Here is a 21,378-nt window from a genome sequence, read left to right on the forward strand (position 1 = left end):
GTATTTGTACTATCTTTTTTTCCTCCATGTCCAATTTAATAATTTCCATGTCCATACCTCTTTCTGTGCAGCTTTCTCCATTATCCTCTCTTGATTGTTTCTCCTGGTTCAGTGTCAGAGCGCATTCCCGCAGCAATGTGGTATACAAGTTCAAACCCTTTCTGATGTCATGTAGCTCTGCAAATATCTTGTGCCAAGGCTGGTCTTTTGCAGCTGCTGTGTCCGAAGCCATCTTATCTGCTCTAGTCCCGTGGGAAACCAACCAGTTGCACTACAGGAAATGGCGGAGGGTTCATTCCATAACTTTGTAATCCATTTTGTTGCCCAAACTGGTTGCTTTGTCTTTTAATTCTCTTGCGATCACCTCACTTTTTTTTTTAATTGTTCACTTTGTATCCCAGTCCAAATGTCCTTTCTTTTAATTTCTTTTTAATTACATTCCTCTTCTTCTTTTTCACACTTCCTTCACTTCCTTCACTCAGGGTTCGCTAGATCTGGTTCCCTGGGGGTACTTCTTTTAAGCAAATTGTTAATAAATTATTTAATTCGTTCCCATTCGCGGCAGGGGATCGGTTACTGTATCACAGTCTCTCAACTGGAAGAGGTCGGCTTCCTTTTTATACCTCTTCCGTGTCCAATTCCATGAATTAAAAAAAATTTTTTTGAATCCTTTACTCACGGTTCGATTTCTTTTCGTTGGAAGAATCTGCTGCTCTCCACCGCCGGCAACGAAGCTTTGCTGCCGCGAGGGTGACAGTGACGCTCAAAATGGCCCCTTCGACTACCACCCCACTCTGCCGGGACTCTTGTCGAGTTTGCCGGCCAGTAGAGGAGTCGGAATTCGGGCCCCGCTGAGCACATTCGTCCTCATAAAGCTCAATATGAGGCTCTTACGGGCAGCCGCGACGCTTTTCGCGGCTTTCCCCCCCTCGCGGCGCCGATTACCTCGGAGTTCGAGGCGAACGCAGCCAGACGGCGCTCGCAGCAAACCGGAAGCCCCTGGATGAAGATATTTTAAGGCAAAGTGTCAAAGTGGCCCGCGTAGCCGCCGCCGACATTAGCCGCTGACAGTAGTTCTGGAGCCTGCGATTGGCCGAGGGTCAAAACCGGGGGCGGGGCTGCAGGCGGAGGCCGGGGCGCTGGAGCCGCGCTGACGGCCTTGGCCAGGGAATTTCAATTTTGAATGAGGCTGAGGGAGGCGGTGGCACAGCGGCCAGACGGGGAAGTGAGATGCAGGAGGAGGAGGAGGAAGCCCGCCGAGGAGGTAGGAAAGCCGTACAAGCGCCGCCGGCAAAGTTGGTGCTGGGACGGAGCAGCGCTGGATTTTTTTTTTGGCGGGCTTTGCTGTTGTCTCTGAGAGCGAGTGAGGCGGCACTGGGGAGCCGCCGCCCGCCGCTTCCCTTCCTCTCCTCGGCTGCATCCGGGAGGTGGGCGAGCGAGCGGGCGAAAGGGACGCGGAGTGAGCCTGAGGGGGAAGTAGGCGAAGCGCAACAGCCGCTCTCTTGATGGAGCCGAGTTTCTCTTCCCTCTTCCCCCGTTTTCTCCTCATAGACACTCGGGAGGGTGCCTGGCTTTTGCTCTGCCCCCCACCCCGTGCCGCCCTTTGGCTTCTCAGTTCCGGGAGGGAGGCGGCGACGACGGCACGGGTTCCTGCTCTTCCCGCTCTGCCGCCGCCTCCTCTCAGCCCCTCGTGATGTAGGGCTCCAGATGGAGTCGCCTCGCGGTTTGAGGTGGGAGGGGAAATTTTTTTTGGGGGGGGGGAGGTTTTCAAGCCTCCTCTGCCTGCAGTCCCGGTAGGGAGAGGCTGCGGCGAAGACGACAACAGCGCGGGTGGGGGGAAGAGCAGCTCTGTGGCGAAGATGCACATCCGCTGGGGCTGACGCCGCCTTCCTCCTCGGGAAATCCGCTGCCCTCCCTCAGTGAGAGGGGAAGGGACTCTGGCGCTGAGGAGGGAGGATGCAAAAGCAAAGCAGGGAGTTGGCGCTGCACCGCATGTTCCTGCCCCTCTCCAAAGCATGGGGTGGGTTGCAGCGTGTGGCATCCTGCCTAGCGGGGTTTGGGTGTGCGCAGGGCGGGAGAGGGAAGCCCTCTTTCCATCTGCAGGTTTTTAATCCCAGCATTGGCTTTCTCCTTCCTGCCGAAGGTTTAGTTGAGCCCCTCCCCCGGAAGCCGTCGATCCCCACCTTTTGTTCAAATTTCCCTTGTTTACATCCCCTCCCACACACGCGCCACGACGCAGGAATGTGATCCACGTGGGGGCGGGAATGAGCTTACATTATTACAAAAAACAGTTATAATTGAATGCAGTGACAATAATTTATGATAATAAAGAGTGGACACATAGTCCTACAGACACAACCGGCCCTTTGAGGGTGGCCAAACTGCTGATGCGGCCCCCAATGAATTTGAGTTTGACACCCCTGTTTTAAGGGATGAGGCCTTTGTAGAAAAATTAAAATTATCATTAAAAGAATTTTTTGAAATAAATATTAGGGAAGAGACAAAATTAACAACAATCTGGGATACCAGTAAAGCATTCCTGAGAGGGCTTTATATACAACAAAAAGGAAGGAAACAAAGAGAAAGAAAAGAAAAAATAGAGGAGATTAAAAAGAAAATCAAAGAAAAAGAAAAAGAGCTAGGGAGAAATCCAAAAAAGGGAAAATTGGCAAATCAAATTAAAATATTACAAAAAGAATTGGAAAATGTTGTAGACCAGGAATTGGAGAGAAAGTTAAGATGGAATAGACAAAGATATTTTGAATTTGGAAATAAGGCCGGGAAATTCCTAGCTTGGCAATTGAGGAAAAAGCAAAATGAAAAAATCATAACAAAAGTTAGAGAGGGAGAAAAATGCTGGACAAAAATTGAGGATATACAAAGATGTTTAATGGATTTTTATAAAAATTTATATAAGGGAGAAATAGGAAAGGAAAAGAGAGAGTCTTTCTTTTATTGACCACCAGCATTACACTTTCCATTTCTAAGTTCAGAATAGAGTAGTTGCTTTGGAAGATGATAATCAGGCATCAGAACAACATGACCAGTCCAGTGAAGTTGATATTGAAGAACCATCTCTTTGACACTGGTGAACTTTGCTTCTTCCAGTACACTGGCATTAGTTTGCCTATCTTCTTAAGTGATATGTAATTTTTTTCGGAGACACCGTTGATGGAATCTTACAAGGAGTTGGAGATGGCATTTATAAGTGGTCCATGTTTCACAAGCATACAGTAAGGTTGGTAGTACAGTAGGTTTGTAAAAAAGCATTTTGGTTTCCCTGTGAATGAGCCGGTCCTCAAACACTCTGCACTTCATTTGGGAGAAAGCTGCATGCACAGACCTCAGGCGATGCTGGATTTTGGCATCAATGTCAGGCCTTGTGGAAAGATAACTGGCCGTGTCAACACTTTCCAACGTTACACAATTGAGTTGAATTTGTGGCGCTGCAGAGGGGTTGCTTTTCTGCTTGTTGGTGCATGCAGCACTTTGGTTTTTTGGATGTTGAATGATAGGCCAAGCTTTATGTAAGCTTCTGCGAAGATATTTAGGATGGTTTGGAGGTCATCTTCTGAGTGTGCACATGCTACGTTGTCATCAGCATACTGAAGCTCTATGACAGAAGTTATGGTAACCTTACTCTTTGCTTTCAGCCTACTCAGATTAAAGAGCTTTCCATCTGTTTGATATATGGTTTCTACTCCAGTGGGGAGTTTCCTTTCAACAAAGTGTAGAATCATGGCAATGAAAATAATGAACAGAGTTTGGGCGATAACACAACCCTGTTTTAACACCTGATTCCACTGTGAATGGTTCACTTTGAGAGCCAATGTTATCAGCAATTGTTGCTGTCATATTATCATGGAAGAGCCAAATGATGTTCACAAATTTAACTGGGCAGCCTTTTCAGAAGGACAGTCCATGGGGCATTATGATTTACAGTGTCAAAGGCCTTAGACAGGTCAATAAACGCCATATAAAAGGGTTGGTTTTTCTCTTTGCATTTTTCTTGAAGCTGTCGAGCTGTGAAAATCATGTCCACTGTCCCCCTAACAGGGGTGCCCAAACTTTTTTCAATGAAGGCCAGATTTGATGAAGTGAACATGCATGAGGGTCAACCAAAGTTGTTGGGCTTATTTTACAATTTTACCCCAAAGTTGTTGAGATCCCCCCCGATATATACTGCCATGGGGGCCGGATTAAATCAACTGGCAGGCCAGATTAGGCCCCCCCAAAAGACTTTGGACATGCCTGCCCTAGAAGGTCTAAGACCATTTTGGGATTCAGGAAGGGTAGCTTTGGGAATTGTTAGGAGACGGTTTGTTTGTTTATTTGCAAATATTTATTGATTTTCTAACATTCCGAATCACAAAAAATTCACAAAAACAACAAAAAATACAGTATAAAAAACAGGAATAAAAACATAAAAAAGAAAAACATATCAAATCTAACATTTTAATTAACATCGTAGACTTCCTTGATTCCCCATGCCCTGGGTCCATTTTTAACTCCAAATTAAGCAATTTTCATTTATTATCTTAAATCATTCTTAACACATTTTTTCATTATCTCACAACTATTTCTATTCTTCAATGTATTGACTATCTTTCACCCGTAATTTATCTTAATCCAAATCTAAATTTATTTCCACATCCATCTATCCTCTATTTCTCCCCTTAGCCTCAAATTTATACCCAAAATTTTCCATACATTCAAATATTATTTCTTTTATCATAATAACATTTAAACACTTAAATCTAATTCAGCCCCCCCCCTGGACTCAGGGTCCCCCAGATGAATCAGCCAGTTCCAATAGGTTGTTCCAGTTTCTGGCCATCTTGATCAGTCAGAAAATAATATCCATTATTACTCCTCACCTCACTCCTGCTCTTTCACCACCTATCCACCACTCTCCCTTCTTCTTCCCCTGCTGCCTCCCCAATTTCCTAGCTGTTGCACAATACCATCCAACTACATAGCCACTTTCCAGCCATGTCTCAATTTTGATACCACTTAAGTTCTGGCCCCAGCATGGATCCTGTCCTCCCTCTCTCACTGGGAGGGCATTGTTCCATGCTGGTTCTTCCTTGAAGGCTTTTTGAATCAAGCATGAGTCCTGTTCCCCCCCTTCTCACTGAAGGAACAATGTTCCATGCAGCTTCTTCATCATCTTTGAATTCAATTACATTGTCCATGGCTGATGATTGTTCATCTTGCTTCTCTTCATACTTTGCTGAGATTAGTCCTTTCTCACTTTCCGCACAGTTCTGTCTTATTTTTTTAATCTGTATAACATTCTGATGCAGTTCATCCCTAAAATCCAAAAGCAATTCCAAAAGTCAATAAAGTCAGATGATGTGTCTACTGACATCCTGGTCGTCTCCAATTTCAAGGGAACAGCACAGATTACAGCAGGAAATGGCGCAGTTCATATTTCCAAACTTCAGAAACAGAAATTATGCCCGATCTGGTTACAAACTCTTATTTTTAATTCTTCATATCTTAAAACTCATATATCCATTCATGAAAAGAGCAGCTGTCAAACTTCTTATTCACAACCTTGTATTTTATGCTCCTTCAATGTTGACAGCTTTCAGTCTCAAAGAGGTAAACAAATTCCATCCTATTGTGATGTCATAATGACGGTTCGCTGATCCCTCCAGGGACCCGACTCCAGCTTCCAGGGGGACTTTCCCCAGACCAAATTAAAGAACCTTTACAGGGATTTTGTGAAATTCAACCTTTCTCCCCTTTACCCTGCCTTAGGGGGAAAGTTTTAAGTCCGATTTTTGGTGATTAAAAACTTCCTGTCAGCTTCCCGGCTTCGGGCAAGTTAACTGCGTCTCAATTTGCTCAATGGGGGAGATTGACTTTTAATTTCCTCCCGTGTCCAAATCTTTTCAATTATTTTTTAAAAAATCCTTTTCCTTTACTCACAGTGTCCAATGTTTTCAAATCCTTTAAATCTGGAAAAATCCACCGCTCCACAGGCTGCCGGCTCAGAGCTTCACGTTGCGAGGGCAGCAGATTGACTCAAGGCACCACGTCTCTACTCCGCTCACTCTCAGCTCCCTTATAGTAGTGCTTACCGGGGGGCGGAGGAGACAGAGAAAGGTGCAGCTGATTCCCTACGTCTCCAGAATGCTCAATCTGGAGCTCTTTCAGGGGTCTGCAGCATTCTCACGGCTCCCCCTTCCCTCACAGCACTAGAGAATCTCAGAGCTCGAGATTCTCCCACCAGTCAGCAATGGCGGCAGACCGGAAGTCTCAGGAGACTGTTTATTAAGATACCTGTGTCAGGGACTGGGCAGAGGAGGAATAGTGGAGACCGCCTCCCCAGCCTGACCCCTCCAGGGAGGACATAGACAATATAGATTTACAACAGGGCTTTGAGGGAGGTCGCAGCTCAGAGGCAGATGAGGGGAAAAGTTGGGAAATTATGGGAAAGCCAGAGCAGCTGGCTGACACATTGTTATTAGAAAGCATTCCAGACCCTCCATCTCCCGGAACCCGGCGAGCCTCAAAAGTAGGAGAGCAAAGAGCTCAAATGACAGAGGGCACGTAGCAGCACCCGTAGAAGAGATGATGAGAATGAGGAAGTGGGAGAGACAAGGGGTGGAGGTTCACTTGGGACAGTGCCATTATCCAAGAGGCTGGATAGCCGCTATAACGAATGAAATAAAAAAAAGACTGTAAGGAACTTTCCTTTGTCTTTATACTTTCCTGGGCAACCAACCGGGAGCTGCTGACAGCATCCTGATACCTTACAAGAATTTTGCCAGCCGCAGCTAATAAAGAGATGCCTCAATAGTTTCCGCAATCCATTCTATCACCTTTTTAAAAGAGATTGATAATTTTGGCATCCTTAAAGTCTGCTGGGATCTCCTCTCTCCCCCAATTTTTTTTCTGATGAGCTTGTGAAGTTGTTGTTTGAGTTCAATTCCACCCACTTTGAAGACTTTAGCAGGTATCGCATCAGGTCAGCTGGCTTTATTATTCTTCATTTGGTTAATAGCTGTACACAACTCTCCCAGATTTGGAGATACTGCAAGGTCATCTCTAATTTGTTTATGTGGAATTTGTGAGAAGACTTCAGCAGCTACAGGGGAGTTGCCATTAAGGAGATGTTGGTAATGTTCTTTCCAGTACATTGCAATAGCTTCGTTATCTTTTAGAAGTGTGGTACCGTCTGTTGAGCGTAGGGGGCATATGCCATTATTTATTGGCCCATAGATTGCCTTTGTGGCTTTAAATAAACGCTTTGCACCATGAGTGTCCAGCTAAGTGCTGGATCTCTTGAACTTTTTTATCCACCAGGTGGTGGTGGTGGTTGTGGTGGTTGTGGTGGTTGTTTTTTAGTTCTCTGGTTCTTCTTTGAACCTTAGCCTTAGCATTGGTATAGGTTTTTTTCTTAGTAGCGCATTTTCTTTCTCTTGGCCAGATCTGAAAGGTCTTCCCTTTCCTGTCAATAATGCATTCAATCTCACTGTCATTCTCATCAAACCAGTCCTGGCGTTTCTTGGTTTGGTATCCAATAGTTTGTGCATTGTTGTTGTTGTTTAGTCATTTAGTCGTGTCCGACTCTTCGTGACCCCATGGACCATAGCACGCCAGGCACTCCTGTCTTCCACTGCCTCCCACAGTTTGGTCAAACTCATGTTCGTAGCTTCGAGAACACTGTCCAACCATCTCGTCCTCTGTCGTCCTCTTCTAGTGCCCTCCATCTTTCCCAACATCAAGGTCTTTTCCAAGGATTCTTCTCTTCTCATGAGGTGGCCAAAGTATTGGAGCCTCAGCTTCAGGATCTGTCCTTCCAGTGAGCAGTTTGTTCATAGGCTGCAATAATGGGTGCTTTTAGCTTGGTCCAGTGTTCCTTGATGTTATCAGGGAACTCTGAAAGCAGATGGTCCTTAAGCAATCCCACTTAATAGGATATTAAAGGGCTTGAGTGTTCATTTTGTGCCTTGGTTTTCTTCCTTGAAGCCAGTGTTTAGGTATAATCTTGATAGCCATTGTGAAGTGTATTAATCAGTGATCTGTCCAGTAGTTGTCAGCACTCATCATAGTTCTGGTAAGGAGCACATCATGGCAGTCTTCAGCTCGGACAATTACATAGTCTAAGAGGTGCCAGTGGTTGGACTAAGGGTGCCTCCATGATGTTTAAAATTTATTTATTTTGTTGAAAGAATGTGTTGGTAACAAAAGGTTATGCGCTGCACGTATAGTCAAAAGTAAGATTCCATTCTGGTTGCTGTTGCCAATTCCTTCTTTCCCAATAGTCCCAGGCCACAGATGGAAATCTCGCCCAACTCTTGCATTAAAATCACTCAGGAGGATAATTTTATCCTCCTTAGGCACCTCTGATAGGATGGTATCCAGCTGAGAGTAATTTTTTTTCTTTAAAGTCTTCATCAGCATCTTGTCAAAAGTCCCTACTGGCATTAATGAGCAATTTTCATTAAAAAAAATACCAGTGGGAAGTGAGCTATACAAATTCTCAGGAACCAAAGTCAGGCAGGCCCTGATAGAGGCTTTAAAAAGGATGTTTGGATTACTCTGATGCATTACCATGTTCTGCTTTTGACGAAGTGAGGAGGCAACTTGTCAAGAGGAAATGCAATGAAATCAGCAGCCTGCAGGAGCTGTGAAATGATATTCATTGATGGGTTTGAAATAGGTGTGGGGGTGAAACCAGTTTAGGGATAAATGAATCTGTCCGTTTTCGTTTGTTTGTTCCTCATTTTTTCAGTCTTAAATTCAGGTCTCTACATTCCTGCATCAGCTTATAATTTATTTATTTTGAAAGTCCTAATGAAAATTCAACAGCATTTTAGTGCACATTTATCATAATATTCACATTTTTGCATACAATTTCCCTGATACAGACATTTTTGCAAGCATTTTCCCATAATGCAATGCATTTCAATATTAGTTTACTTAATATATGAAGTAATATGCACACATTACCTTAACAGACACATTTTTGTAGACAATATTTGGGTGGAGAAGTGTGAATTTTGATTCACATTTTGTTTCAGAAAGCGCAAAATAGGTAGCTTCGTACTGATATTCTAACCAAACCTAACATCTCCCCCATCTCTAATTGAGATACAGCAAAATTCTTTGTTGTAGAATGATGAAGGCTCAAATCACACATGCTGGTGAGGGTGGCTTAAACCCAGGTTTCCTCCAATTCAGTGATTTAAATAATAATAATAATAATAATAATAATAATAATAATAATAATAATAAGAGTTGTATTAACTAATATATTCTATAAATACAAGGATTTGTGCTTGTGCAACAGAACTCCCCCCTCTCTGTGCACCCTCCCTAAATCTGCTTGGTGGGGGTAAAGAAGATGTAATGTCTCCTCACTCTCCCCTCCTTAGTTTTAAAACCCTAATTAAACATTAGCCCCACCTCCAAACTAATTGGGACTGAATCTGATGAGGAGCAGGTAGTCCTGGTGTTACCTAGGGCAGGGCAGCTGGGAGGGGAGAAGCTGTGCACAGCCATAGTAAATATATCAGGAATGAGGCAAACCTAATAACATTGTTATATATACTTGCTAAAACACAGCTAGTATCAAACTGGAAGAGAAGGCACCATTAAATCAATGGTGGTAAATCTGTAACCATTCAGTTGTTGCTGAGCTACAGTTCCCATCACCCTTACTTTCCATGCTGGCTGGGTCTGATGGGAGTTAGAATCCAATGATATCTGGAGGGCCACTGGTTCCCCACTGCTGCATCAAATAAAGATTTGACATGTCTTGGAAGTGGTACCAGTAGTTGTGGGCAAGATTTTGACTCTGATTGAAGAGACAATCAATCCCTCATATACCAATGATTTCCTTGAATGATGGTCAGCACTGTATCAACTATATAGACCCACCCAAAAATCACACAGCTCAATATTTAATTCATCATGACATGAAAATATACATTTCTTCCACATATGTATCTTCCACATATGTTGTGCTCTCCAAGGGAGTGGTGTTATGGTACAGAGAGACAGCGGATCTTGCCCAAACTTCTCCCACCCACCCACAAAATCTGGAACTGACACTAAACAATAGAAAGAGACACTCAATGATGGATGGTGTAGTTAATGTAATGTTCAGGAAACTGCCTTACTTACTTAGTCAGATCACTGGTCCATTTTGCTTGGTGTTGTCTAAGCCAGAAGTTCCCAAGCTTCTTCGGAGCATTGTGTTCTTGGTTCCATAAACTCATCTTCAGTGTCCCCTATTTGATAAATTGTTCTAAATAGCAGTTTGCACAACTCACTAAGGAAGATACTAAGACAATAACATTCAAAATAGTAACAATTAATTGCAGTTTTATTCAAAATCCAGTTAAAAATATTTAGTTTAATTCAACAAAATTGATGAACTTGATCCAGTGATACCAGCTTTTCAAAGGTAGTCATTTGCACCTTCAGTCACCCCTGCCACCCCTTGCCTCTTAGTGCCTCCTTAGGTAATCCCACTGCCCCCAGGAAGTGGTACCACCCACTTTGGGAACCCCGGGATTTCAGACAAGGAACTTTCCTCGCTCTATTTGCAGATGCTGAGGACTGAAACTGAAACTTTCTGCATGCAAAACAGGTCCTCTGCCACTGAGTCATGGCTCTTCCCCATGAGTCTTTGTACAGGTGATGCATCATATGGGAACACCCTCCTCATATCATTTTCCACAGACTGTAAAAAAAAAAAGGGAGTTGTATTTCTAACCCGTTATTAATACAGGGTTGGATCTTGGTGGAGTTAGTTGAACTTAGTTCCTGCTGAAATCAGTGGTATGTAAGTAGGTAAAGTCATGATTAACTTGTCCTCATTGATTTTGATGGGACCTTTGTTTGTCTGGATTCAACCCCCAGTATTTATGGCTAGGTGTAATATGATGTATAATAGCATAGGCAAATCTTGGGGGACCAAGTTGGCGGGTGAGCTGAGTGGATTTATGGAGAATCTGGCATGTGCTTAAACCAGCCAAATTGCAGTGCTTTTCTGTCAAAAGCTACAAAACATGCAGGCAGATGGTCCCAGGTTCATTCCCTAGCATCTCCAGGTAGGGCTGGGAATGAAACCCCTGAAGAACTGCTTTCAGTCTGTGTTGACAGTTCTGAGTCAGACAGGCCAATGCATCTGATTCAGTACAAGTCCGCCTCCTATGTTTCTATACATTAGGGGAAGATAACCTTTGGTGGTCTTTCTTTTGCTGGACTCCAACTCCCATCAGTACCCAGCCCACATGTCCAATGATCAGGGATGATGGGTGTTGTAGTGCAACAACTTTCCCCCTAACCCTTTTAAGCATTAAGAGGGGTGGAAGGAAGATAATATACCAACAATAGTAGAATGGCAATTGAAAATGGACTATGCAGAAATGGCAAAACTTACAGAAAAGCTCAGAGACAATGACATTGAGAAATTTAAAAAAGAATGCTTAGCTGCCAAGTTTTCCCTTTTCTCGTGAGGAAGCCTATTCAGCATAAGGGAAAATCCCTTAAAAAAGGGATAACTTGGCAGCTATGAAGAATGGGAGGCAGGCATTTATTGTATATGTACAAAAATAATATAAAGAAGTAGAAACATTGGCATGCTTTGACTAAACACTTGCAAGCAATTAAAATAAGATAAAGTTTATGGAAGGAAATTTGAACTGAAACAATAAAAACTAATGGTATGTAATATATTCAATGAACCAGGAAAGGAAATGGAGGGAAGTCAGGAGGTTAAAGAGAACCTTTGAAAAGATGTTTTAATTTTTTAATATTTTTTTAGTTCTTATATTCCATGTTGGATATTTTGTATTTCTCAGTCTTCTTTTTTTGATGGAAAATAATTGTTGAATTTGAAATTGTAAAACCAATAAAAATTATTTAAAAAAAGTTTCAGAGGGCTTGCTTTGAAGTTAATGCATGCCAGGGATTGGACAGGAATGGTTTCTGAGCAGACATGGTAGATGTTTATAGGATTGCCCTCAAGGTGTCTGATGCCAGAAAGCCCCCCCCCCCTGCTTACTTCACTCTACATAGAAGAGCCAGACCTCTTCCTCTCCCCCCCCCCTGCTTATTTCCAGAAAGCTGAATAAGGTGGAAGGAAATTGTGCGGACCAGGGCCTGGGAGACTGGGGTTCAAATCTCCACTCAACCATGAAGCTTATTGGGTAACACTGGGCCAGGCATTTTCCCTCAGGCAAAACAGCCTAACAGGTTATGAAGATAACATGGAGAGCAGGAGAGCTATGTGCGCCACCTTGAGCTCCTACGGTAGAAGTCATAAGTGTAGGGATATACCTTAAAAGAAGCCTGCCAAGCGATCCCAGTGGCAGGAAGAAGGGGTGGGAAGTTTCTCAACAGCCAGCGAGTAGCAGTTCTGAGGCCAGACTGCCTTGCTTTCCGACGCGAGCCCCGGGACAACCGGCTGCCTCTGAGGAACCAGCCTTACAGATTAAGGCTTCCCGCGTTCTCAAATTCACACGCATGTGCCCCCCCCCCAACTCGTGTGAATCTTTACGGATAGCGGCGGCAGCTGCAATTGCTCCACGCTTCTTGCTCGACGTGTCTCCGCAAGCCCAGAGCAGCCTCTTTCTCTCTCCGGTTTCTGATTCTCCCGCAACTTTGCGCGTCAGCTTGGCCTGGGAAAAAACGGCAAGGAAAAGGAGGCGGAGAAAAATAATAGTACTTTTTTTTTAAAAAAAGTTAAAGCACGTTTTGCAAAGCAGTGAAAAGTAGATTCAGCTAGGAGGAGGAGGAAGGGTGTACAGCTGTCTGTGTTGGTTTTCGGGTTGCGGAAACTGCCCTTGGTATTCGGATTCCTTTTTGCAGCGGCGGGGAGAGAACGGCCGCGCTTTGGGAACGGAGGAAATTCCCTCCGCTACGAGGCGGCGGCGGCGAAACCAGACGGCAGCTGCGGGGAAGCCGCTAGAGCCTGCTCCTCTGGAATGAGGAACCAGCTGGCGCCTTTCTTTGACACCAGCCTCGGCAGGCCGCGCCAGGACCGCGTGCGGAGGAGCCGCGCAAAACTTGACAAGGTAAAACCGCACGGGGAACTTCAAGTCGTTGCGAGCTCCAGACTTCGTAGACGTATGGTGCGAGGGGCAACGCGCATTGTTCCCCATCATGCGAAATGCTGCGAGGCAGACAAGCTCTTTTTGGCCTCTGCAGAGTCGGAGCCGGGGGCCGTTAACGTCTGCCCTGAAGTCCTGCCCTGGTGGCACCACTGGAGCCGTGGAGGGAGCGGGAGGGCTTCGCTTTCTCTTGGTCGTCTGAAGGGGTGGGTTGCCTGTAGACTTTGAAAAGAACAGTTAATTTTCTCTCTTTCTCTCCCCCCATCCACCGCTCCCCTAAGCTTCAATAGATCAAATGCTGTCTATATACCGGTATCTATATAACCCTACGGGCTTATTTCATAAGGGCTGGAGAAAGAGTTCTCTGGCTAAAGATCCCTGAAGTGACAGTCCCACAGAACTCAAGCAGGCTTATGCCCCGGGTCCACTGAGTGCGGTGGAACCGTCGGTGCGGTGGAACTGACTCCTGAGCATCATAGCTGCCAAGTTTTCCCTTTTCTCGCGAGGAAGCCTATTCAGCATAAGGGAAAATCCCTTAAAAAAAGGGATAACTTGGCAGCTATGCTGAGCATGTATAGGACCTGGAGGTTGTGTAGGCTGCAGAGGTCAGATCCTTTAAATTTCATTAGGCTTTCAGTAATCTCATTTTTTTCAGGCACAGCATGACCCACCTTAACAACAACAACAACAACAACAACAATAATATGCATTTAAGGACCTATTTCTTCTTTATAGTGATGGTACTGCTGTTGTTGTGACCACCTTAGATCAGGTCCTGGTAGAGAACCAATACCTCCTCCCCACCCCGGCCCACCTATCTTCTAATCTATGCTATAGCCAGCCCTATTGGATCCAAGTAAACATGTATAGGGTCAAGTTGCAAACCTGAGCTCACACATACGGTACACCCTGGGGTAGCACAAGCATTTAACTCAGTGGGATTGACTTCTGAGCCAACCTTCAAATGATTAGGAGGTAGATCTAATGAGATCAATTAATCCCTACCCTTGAGTGTATGTGTGCCATAATTTTTGAGTAAGTCCTATTGACCATAAGTGGGATGTGCTTCTGAGTAAACTTGCTATGAAGACTGAACTCCTATAAACACACTTGCTGGTGAGTCCTGTTTACTTTTTAGCAAACGTGCTTAAAGTTATGATGTTATCTAGCTGGGAAGATCTCCAACCCGCCCCCCACCCCCATTTAAGGGCAGAGGGACAGAAGGGCAGCTGCCGCAGATGGAATGTGTGTGTGCAGTTTTGGCTCTCTCTTTTTAAAAAGCACCTGGAAGCAACTTATTTGAATATCTGCTAGCTCCTCCCTCCCACCATCTGAAAACTTATCAGATGCAGACCTTAGATGGCTTGATTTAACATCAACATCCTTTTCTCTTTCTCTCACCCCATCCCAGCTTTTTAAACATCCACTCCTGATGAAGGGTTCTATGGAAGTCAAAGGTTTGGTGACATTTTTCTTGGCCTAATAAAAGTATTGACATAATAAGGGCTTGAGAATTTTTCTAACAGGCCAACACACCTAGCACTGATCTTTAAAAGAGAGTGTCTGTTTTGCAGCATAATCAATGCATTGCCTTGTGGTACATCCAAAGTGGACAAGTTCATTATGAGTTCATTTTTTCAGTTTGTGTTAAATTTTATTAATTAGCCCCCAACTTTGAGAATCAACTGACAGCTAGTACATGCACCACTACTCCCAATACTTCTTCCTGTGATGCATTATTGACTTGTGAAATTTTCTGTTGCAATTGGTGGCAATGACTACAGACTGGGGATGCCTTTCAGATGTTGTTTGGACTCCCATAATGTCTAAATGGAGCCTTTGTGTTGAGAGGCAGTCTACCTCTCAATAACAGTTGTTGCTGGGCTAATGGTAGCAGAGGACTGTCTGTTTCCTTCATGCCTTTAAGCTTGTGGGCTTCCCTGCAGCATCTGGCTTGCCACTGTGAGAAACAGAATGCAGGTCTAGGAACACAATTGGTCTGACGAAGTCAACGGGTACCGGTAGTTCATTTACTTTTCCGCCTTTTGTTTCTCCCTCACTTACATCTATGTGCACGTAAATCCCTCTACACAGGGATGCCATATGAAATGTATCCAGAAACTTTATTTTGAATAAATGTGCAATTAATTATTACCTTTTTGAATGTTATTGTGCACATCCTTAGTGGGATGTGCAAATCGCTATTATAAATAATGTTTTTTGTAGGGTGGGGTGGGGTCACTGAGGATTAATTTATGGAATCAAGGGGCAATGGTTTTGGGAACAATCCTATGCATGTTTACTCAGTACTGAGTCCCACTTTGTTCAATGGGACTTCCTCTCAGGTAAGCGTGGATAAGATTTGAGCTTAAATAATGAAGAGGCAGAAACCTGAGTCACACGCCAATGGAATGTCAGTTTTGAAAATGGCCAGACTCTTTGGGTGACTAAAAGCTATGTTTGCAATACCCATGTCAGTAATTATCAGTTAAAAACAGGCCTCTTCCTCTCTCTATGCTGCACTGATGACAATCATACATTTTCAGATTATAAGGGAGAGGCTCTACCTTTTTCATGTCAGATTTTCTGTGTGAAAATGGTCCAGATCTAAATGCTGAAGATTCTTGATCTCATTGAGTATATATTACAGTCCTACAAGTATTCTAAACCCTTATAGATCAGATGATGACACACAGAAAATATATATTTAATGTATTTTGATTTACAGGTGTGTGACTAATGGTCTTTGAGGTTTTGTGGTTACCTGACTGTACTCCAAGCATTACAAACCAGGCATTTGCACTTTTATACAGTGGGAATATGCTGCTTTGGAGCACTTTAAATATATAGAGATTTATATACATGTGGCTCAAGAAACCAACAAATGAAAGCAATCCTGCCTCTTACTTTCACCTAATAATATGGTGTACCTTTCACAGTCATGTAATAATACATCGATAAAAGGTTGTTCTGGTGAGCAAAGGCTGTAAATTAGGTTGTCTCAGTCCATCTTATAATATACCACAAGCTGGAGAATCTGCCTGTCTGCCAGGGCTGTCTTTTTTAAAAAAATATTGTTTTTTTATTCACTTTTCTTTTTCTATCATTACATACATCTCATATCAATAACATCACCTCTTCCCTTCCCTCCTGGGCTTCCCTCAGCTTCTACTTCTGGTTTGTTTCCCCCTTATTACATACTGCTGTTTCTTAAAAGTCCACTATATAGTTTCTTTTATTTTAAATGTTCTTTGTTAATAAAAATGTGAGTGTTTATTTAAATCCTGCTATCAAGTCAATAGTCTTCCTTTGTTTCTGCAAATATATTATAAATGGTTCCCACTCTTTTTTTAAAGTCACTATTGTCCTTTTCTCGAAGTCTGTCCGTCAATTTTGCCAGTTCTGCATAATTCGTCCATTTCTCTTGCCATTGTTCTTTAGTTGGAATTTCTCCAGTCTTCCATTTTTGTGCTATCAGAATTCTCACCGCCGTAGTAGCATACATAAATAATGTCCTTTTCTCTTTTGGCAGATCTTGACCTAAAATACCTAATAGTAAGGCTTCTGATTGTTTAACAAATGTTATTTTCAACATTTTATTCAACTGATTAAATATCATTTCCCAATACATTTTTACAACCCCACCACATATGATAAAAAGTACCTTCAGCCTCACACCTCCAACACTCCTTCTTTTCATTTTTATACATTTTTGCTAGTTTTACTGGTGATATATACCATCTTTACATCATCTTCATGTAATTCTCTCTCAACAATATACAATTCATAAATTTCAAATTTACTTTCCACAATTTTATCCAGTCTTCAAATTGTATATTGTGGCCTATATCTTGTGCCCATTTTATCATTACTGACTTTACTTCTTCATCTTTCGTTTCCCACTCCAAAAGGATATTGTATGCCTTTTTAAAATAATTTCGAGTTTTCTTCTATCACTTCCTTTTGGAATTTGGAAACCGAGTATGATAAACCTTTCTTATTGTCCTCTTTAAAAATATCCTTTACCTGTCTATGGTGCAACCAACTTTGAAGATGCTCTTTTATTTCTTCATATTCTTTCAGTTTTAGTTTTCCCTCATGTTCTATCAATAAATCTCTATATGTTGGCCATTCCCTCTCTTTTTCCAATGTTTTAAGTGACAATGCCTCAATAGGTGATAACCACCAAGGTGTCTTAGGTTCTAGTAGGTCTTTGTATTTTCCCCACACTTTAAACAATGATCTTATTATATGATTGTGGCCTTTCCATACCATAGATAAGCATGCCACCCAAACCTGTTGTCATGTCCTTCCAGTTCTGTTATTTCCTCTCTATCTTACTTGATCCAAACCCGGATCCATATTAGGGATACAGCTTCATAGTACAGTTTTAAATCTGGAAGTGAGAATCCGCCTCTTTCTTTCACATCTGTAAGTATCTTATTTTTTATCCTTGGCTTTTCCCCATTCCAGATAAATCTTGAGATCTCTCTTTGTCATTCTTTGAAGCATGCATCTGCTTTCTGCTGCTGAACCATGTTGCTGGTGCGCAGTTCTGTTCCAGAGCTGTGAGGGATGTGAAAGTTATATAAGTGCAGCCTTCCCCAGCCTGGTGCCTCCAGACATTTTGGACTACAGACATTTTGGACTACAACTCCCATCAGCCCCAGTGGTGCCTGGGAGGTGTCCTGGTGTCTGGAGGGCACCACGTTGGGAAAGGCTGTTGCACAGTGTGTTCCCTGATGAAGCCTTTTCCCCAAGGACTGGTGAGACGAATATGATGCTGTATTCCCCTTCTTTAGCATCTTTGGGCATCTTCTACACCATCCTGATTCTGGGGAACTGCATTTGCCTCATATTTTACATTTGCCTCTCGTTTTTCAGAGCATCTTGAAATATTACTATAGAGACATTCAGATTCCTTGAGATCCTATGTCCATTGTAATTGTCTCTGTAATTCTTTTAGACTTTCTGGGCATCTGTGCCACAGGTGGCAATGCTCCCAGTGAATGCAGCCACCAGGTTGCTTGTGTGTAGTGACACTCGGTTGTTGCTCTGCTGTGCTTAGGTGATATAGCTGCTCATTTGCAATTGCTCTGGCTTGACCCCTTCTGAATTGTGTATCTTTTGCCCTGGGTCTTGATTATGAGCCCTCTGGAAGCCAAGCGCTTAACTGACAGGAGCCCTCCTTCCAAGGTGAGAACGCATAGTATGCCCTGCACTGGTATGGTTAGCATCCCTCCATTTAGCTTATTGTAGTTCATGATCACCTTCTGCAGTGATGATGCTTCCATCTGCTAGATTGGTTTTTTTTCTTTACTGTTCAGCTCTAACTCTGTAAAGAAGCTTCTGTTAATAACCATGTGGGATAAGTTTCCTTGTGTGGCTTTGAAGCACACACTCCATTGCTGTTGTGACTTTCTCACCTTATCCCTCTGCCTTGGCTCTTGTGCAGAGTGCTAGTACTATTTTTGTTAATACTATTGTTAGCACAATTCACCCATCTCTTTTTTCTTTTTAAAGTTTAATCCATTCCCCCCTCTCTCTTTCTTTCCTCTTTCCTTGCTAGATTTACAAATGAAAAAAATAATTTAAAAAGTTAAACTGCAAACCCAAAATTGTTTTTATTTAATTATGTTCTGATAGGCACTTTGGCGGAAGACACAGTTATAACTGGCTACTAGCTGTGATAGCTATGTAATGCCTCTACTGTCAGAGGCATTGTTGAGAGTAGAGGTGGTGCTGTGGTTAAACCACTGAGCCTAGGGCTTCCTGATCAGAAGGTCGGCAGTTCGAATCCCTGTGACGGGGTGAGCTCCCGTTGCTTGGTCCCAGCTCCTGCCAACCTAGCAGTTTGAAAGCACGCCAAAATGCAAGTAGATAAATAGGAACCGCTACAGCGGGAAGGTAAACGGTGTTTCCATGTGCTGCTCTGGTTTGCCAGAAGCTGCTTTGTCATGCTGGCCACATAACCTGGAAGCTATACGCCGGCTCCCTCAGCCAATAATGCGAGATGAGCGCGCAACCCCAGAGTCGGTCACGACTGGACCTAATGGTCAGGGGTACCTTTACCTTTAGCTGTGATAGCTATGTAATGCCTCTACTGTCAGAGGCATCATGCTTCACAATACCAGTTGCTGGGAACCACAGGAGCGAAGAGTGCTCTGGTGCTCAAACAATCCTTGCAGATTTCCCACATGCATCTAGTTTGCTAATGTGCAAACAGGATTCTGGACTAGATGGACCATTGGGCTGAACCAACAGGCTCTTCTTATGTTTTCAGGCTTTTGCTGTTTTGCTTTCCATATGAAGCAGTCCCTTGTGGGTTCATCCACACTTCTGTTTGCCCTATGATTTCTAGACACTGGTCTGAGAGGCTTTTTCTTTTGTCCTGCTGCTTTTCCTGGGAAAACTGTTTACTACTGAATCGGAACAAATGTCAGTAGAGTTTTCTATAGAGTGACATGTGGTCTGATTCAGCAGTAATCAGCAGGGTTTTCCCAGGAAAAGCAGCAGGACGAAAGAAAAACCTCTCAGACCTGTGCCTAGAAATCAAGGGGCAAATGGAATAAACTAGGACAAAGGGAAGTGTGGTTGAGCCCTAAGTGTCCTTTAAGTATTCCTTAAGTGTTGTTTCCTCCTTCTGCATCTTGCGGTCAGTGCTTCTTAGCAAAGTTTCCCTATCTGATGCTGACTTCCCTGTATAATCTCCTTCATGTCCTGGAATCCATCCATTTGTTGACCCATCACAAACTCAGGGTGAGTTGCTTTTCAGGCCTTGTTTCTAAGGCATTCAAGGGGGTACCCTACACATGGTTGTCCTTTATGTTCCCCCACCCCATGCCAAATAGTTTTCCCACCGCTTCCAACTTTGTGCTTTTGTGGTCTTGCATCTCAATTCCATCCCAAGTTTTCTGCTGTATTGGAAAGACCTTTTTTAAAAAGAAGAAGAGGAAAGAAAGGTGTTTTCATGATTTATTTGCCAGCCCCCTTTTAATGCTTCTTCCTAATGGTCTTTTGATGCTGATCTACTCTGCTGTGGTTGTAATGAGAATGACGTGAGTTCTGAAGTCTGTTCTGTTTTTCGTGGTGAATGTGGTTTTATTCTGCTGTGGTTTTATTTATGACTTTTTCTCTCTGTATTTTTTATTTATTTATGTTGTTTTTTAATTGTATTTATTGAATTGCTTGCGATAAGGCAGGGTAAACACCTATTAAATAAAAGCAAGCAAGTAAGAAGTCTCTAAGGTGAAGAAACAGTAACAACAAAAACCAATTCAGCAATCCTTCATCTTTATCTCGTACCTTTTTGTCTGGCTAACAGCCAAATAATCAAAGGAAGAATTTCTCATACTGTTGCCCATGGACTGCTTGTGATTCAATTGTTACACAATTAGGAGTATCTGTTCCTGATGCCACAAATGATTGCTGAATATCAATTTCAGGTGATCAAGGCTGCTTTGACTGGTACTGGATTATTAGAAAGGCCTCTCATCTGGGGCCTGTGACTGTTGTAATATTTTAATTTTTATTCTAATATAACCCAGAAGTGCATTTATATACCTCTGAGCATCAAAAGCATCTTCAAGTGGTTTGCAACAACTACAACAAAAGTGTGTACACAAAACAAACAAACAAACAAACAAACAAAAAACCACAATACCAAATAAATCCATAAAATTTCCCAAAAGCAAGAACAGCTGCCCATTTCGAAAACATTTTGCGTCAGAGATCCTTTATCTCTTCACTCTCCCTTTGCAAAGGCAAATCCTGACTCATATTATGCATCATTCACCCCACTAACAGATACATATCACACCCAGATTCTCCCTTACATGTCCTCCCAACCACTTTCCTCACTACCTAAACAGAAATCTTGCAGAACCACTACTCATCTAGCATCACTCATTCCATTCTGCTCCCACACCTCTTGCTAACGTCCCTCCCCCATCACTCTAATATCTCCCTGTGAATCACGAAACCACTCTCACCAATGACATCCACTACATTGGAAAGGCAAGACTGAGCTAATGAAAATATCAGTTTTGCTTGCACTCTGACTGTTAGAGCACCAGCAAAGAATATATTTTTATAACAATTTATTCATTTTCCAAAAGATAACATAAAAAATAAACCTAACAACAACATATGAAGAAAAGGAAAAAAGAAAAAGATAAATGCAAAAAACAAAATAAAAAACCCTCATCATAATAAAAAAATTTAAACCATAATTTTTGCTTGACTTTCTCCCCCTTCCCCTCTTGGTTTCATTGCTTAATGCTTGTTCACGGACATCCTT

The 21,378-nt window shown here is 42.9% G+C and overlaps 1 protein-coding gene and 1 long non-coding RNA gene across 6 annotated transcripts in view; one reads left to right on the forward strand and one right to left on the reverse strand.

The window, feature by feature from the left end:
* Positions 1-21,378, forward strand: part of ARHGEF9 (Cdc42 guanine nucleotide exchange factor 9) — a 338,518-nt gene that overhangs the window by 49,387 nt on the left and 267,753 nt on the right. For 2 of the 5 annotated variants that reach the window (XM_035113484.3, XM_035113485.3), the window contains exon 1: positions 12,409-13,043. The exons of the other annotated variants lie outside the window; for them this stretch is intronic. The gene's annotated coding sequence lies outside the window, so the exon portion shown is untranslated. Of the gene's footprint in view, positions 1-12,408; positions 13,044-21,378 lie in introns of those variants that run through there. 5 annotated transcript variants of the gene reach the window in all.
* LOC148686599 (uncharacterized) lies at positions 403-12,444 on the reverse strand. Its single transcript, XR_015948673.1, has 3 exons — positions 12,307-12,444; positions 10,144-10,250; positions 403-5,313 (listed from the first exon to the last, which is right to left on the reverse strand). It is a non-coding gene; the product is annotated as an uncharacterized LOC148686599 (long non-coding RNA).

The sequence above is a fragment of the Zootoca vivipara genome, chromosome Z2, assembly GCF_965207765.1.
Source record: "Zootoca vivipara chromosome Z2, rZooViv2.hap1.1, whole genome shotgun sequence".
NCBI classification, from domain to species: Eukaryota; Metazoa; Chordata; class Lepidosauria; order Squamata; family Lacertidae; genus Zootoca; species Zootoca vivipara.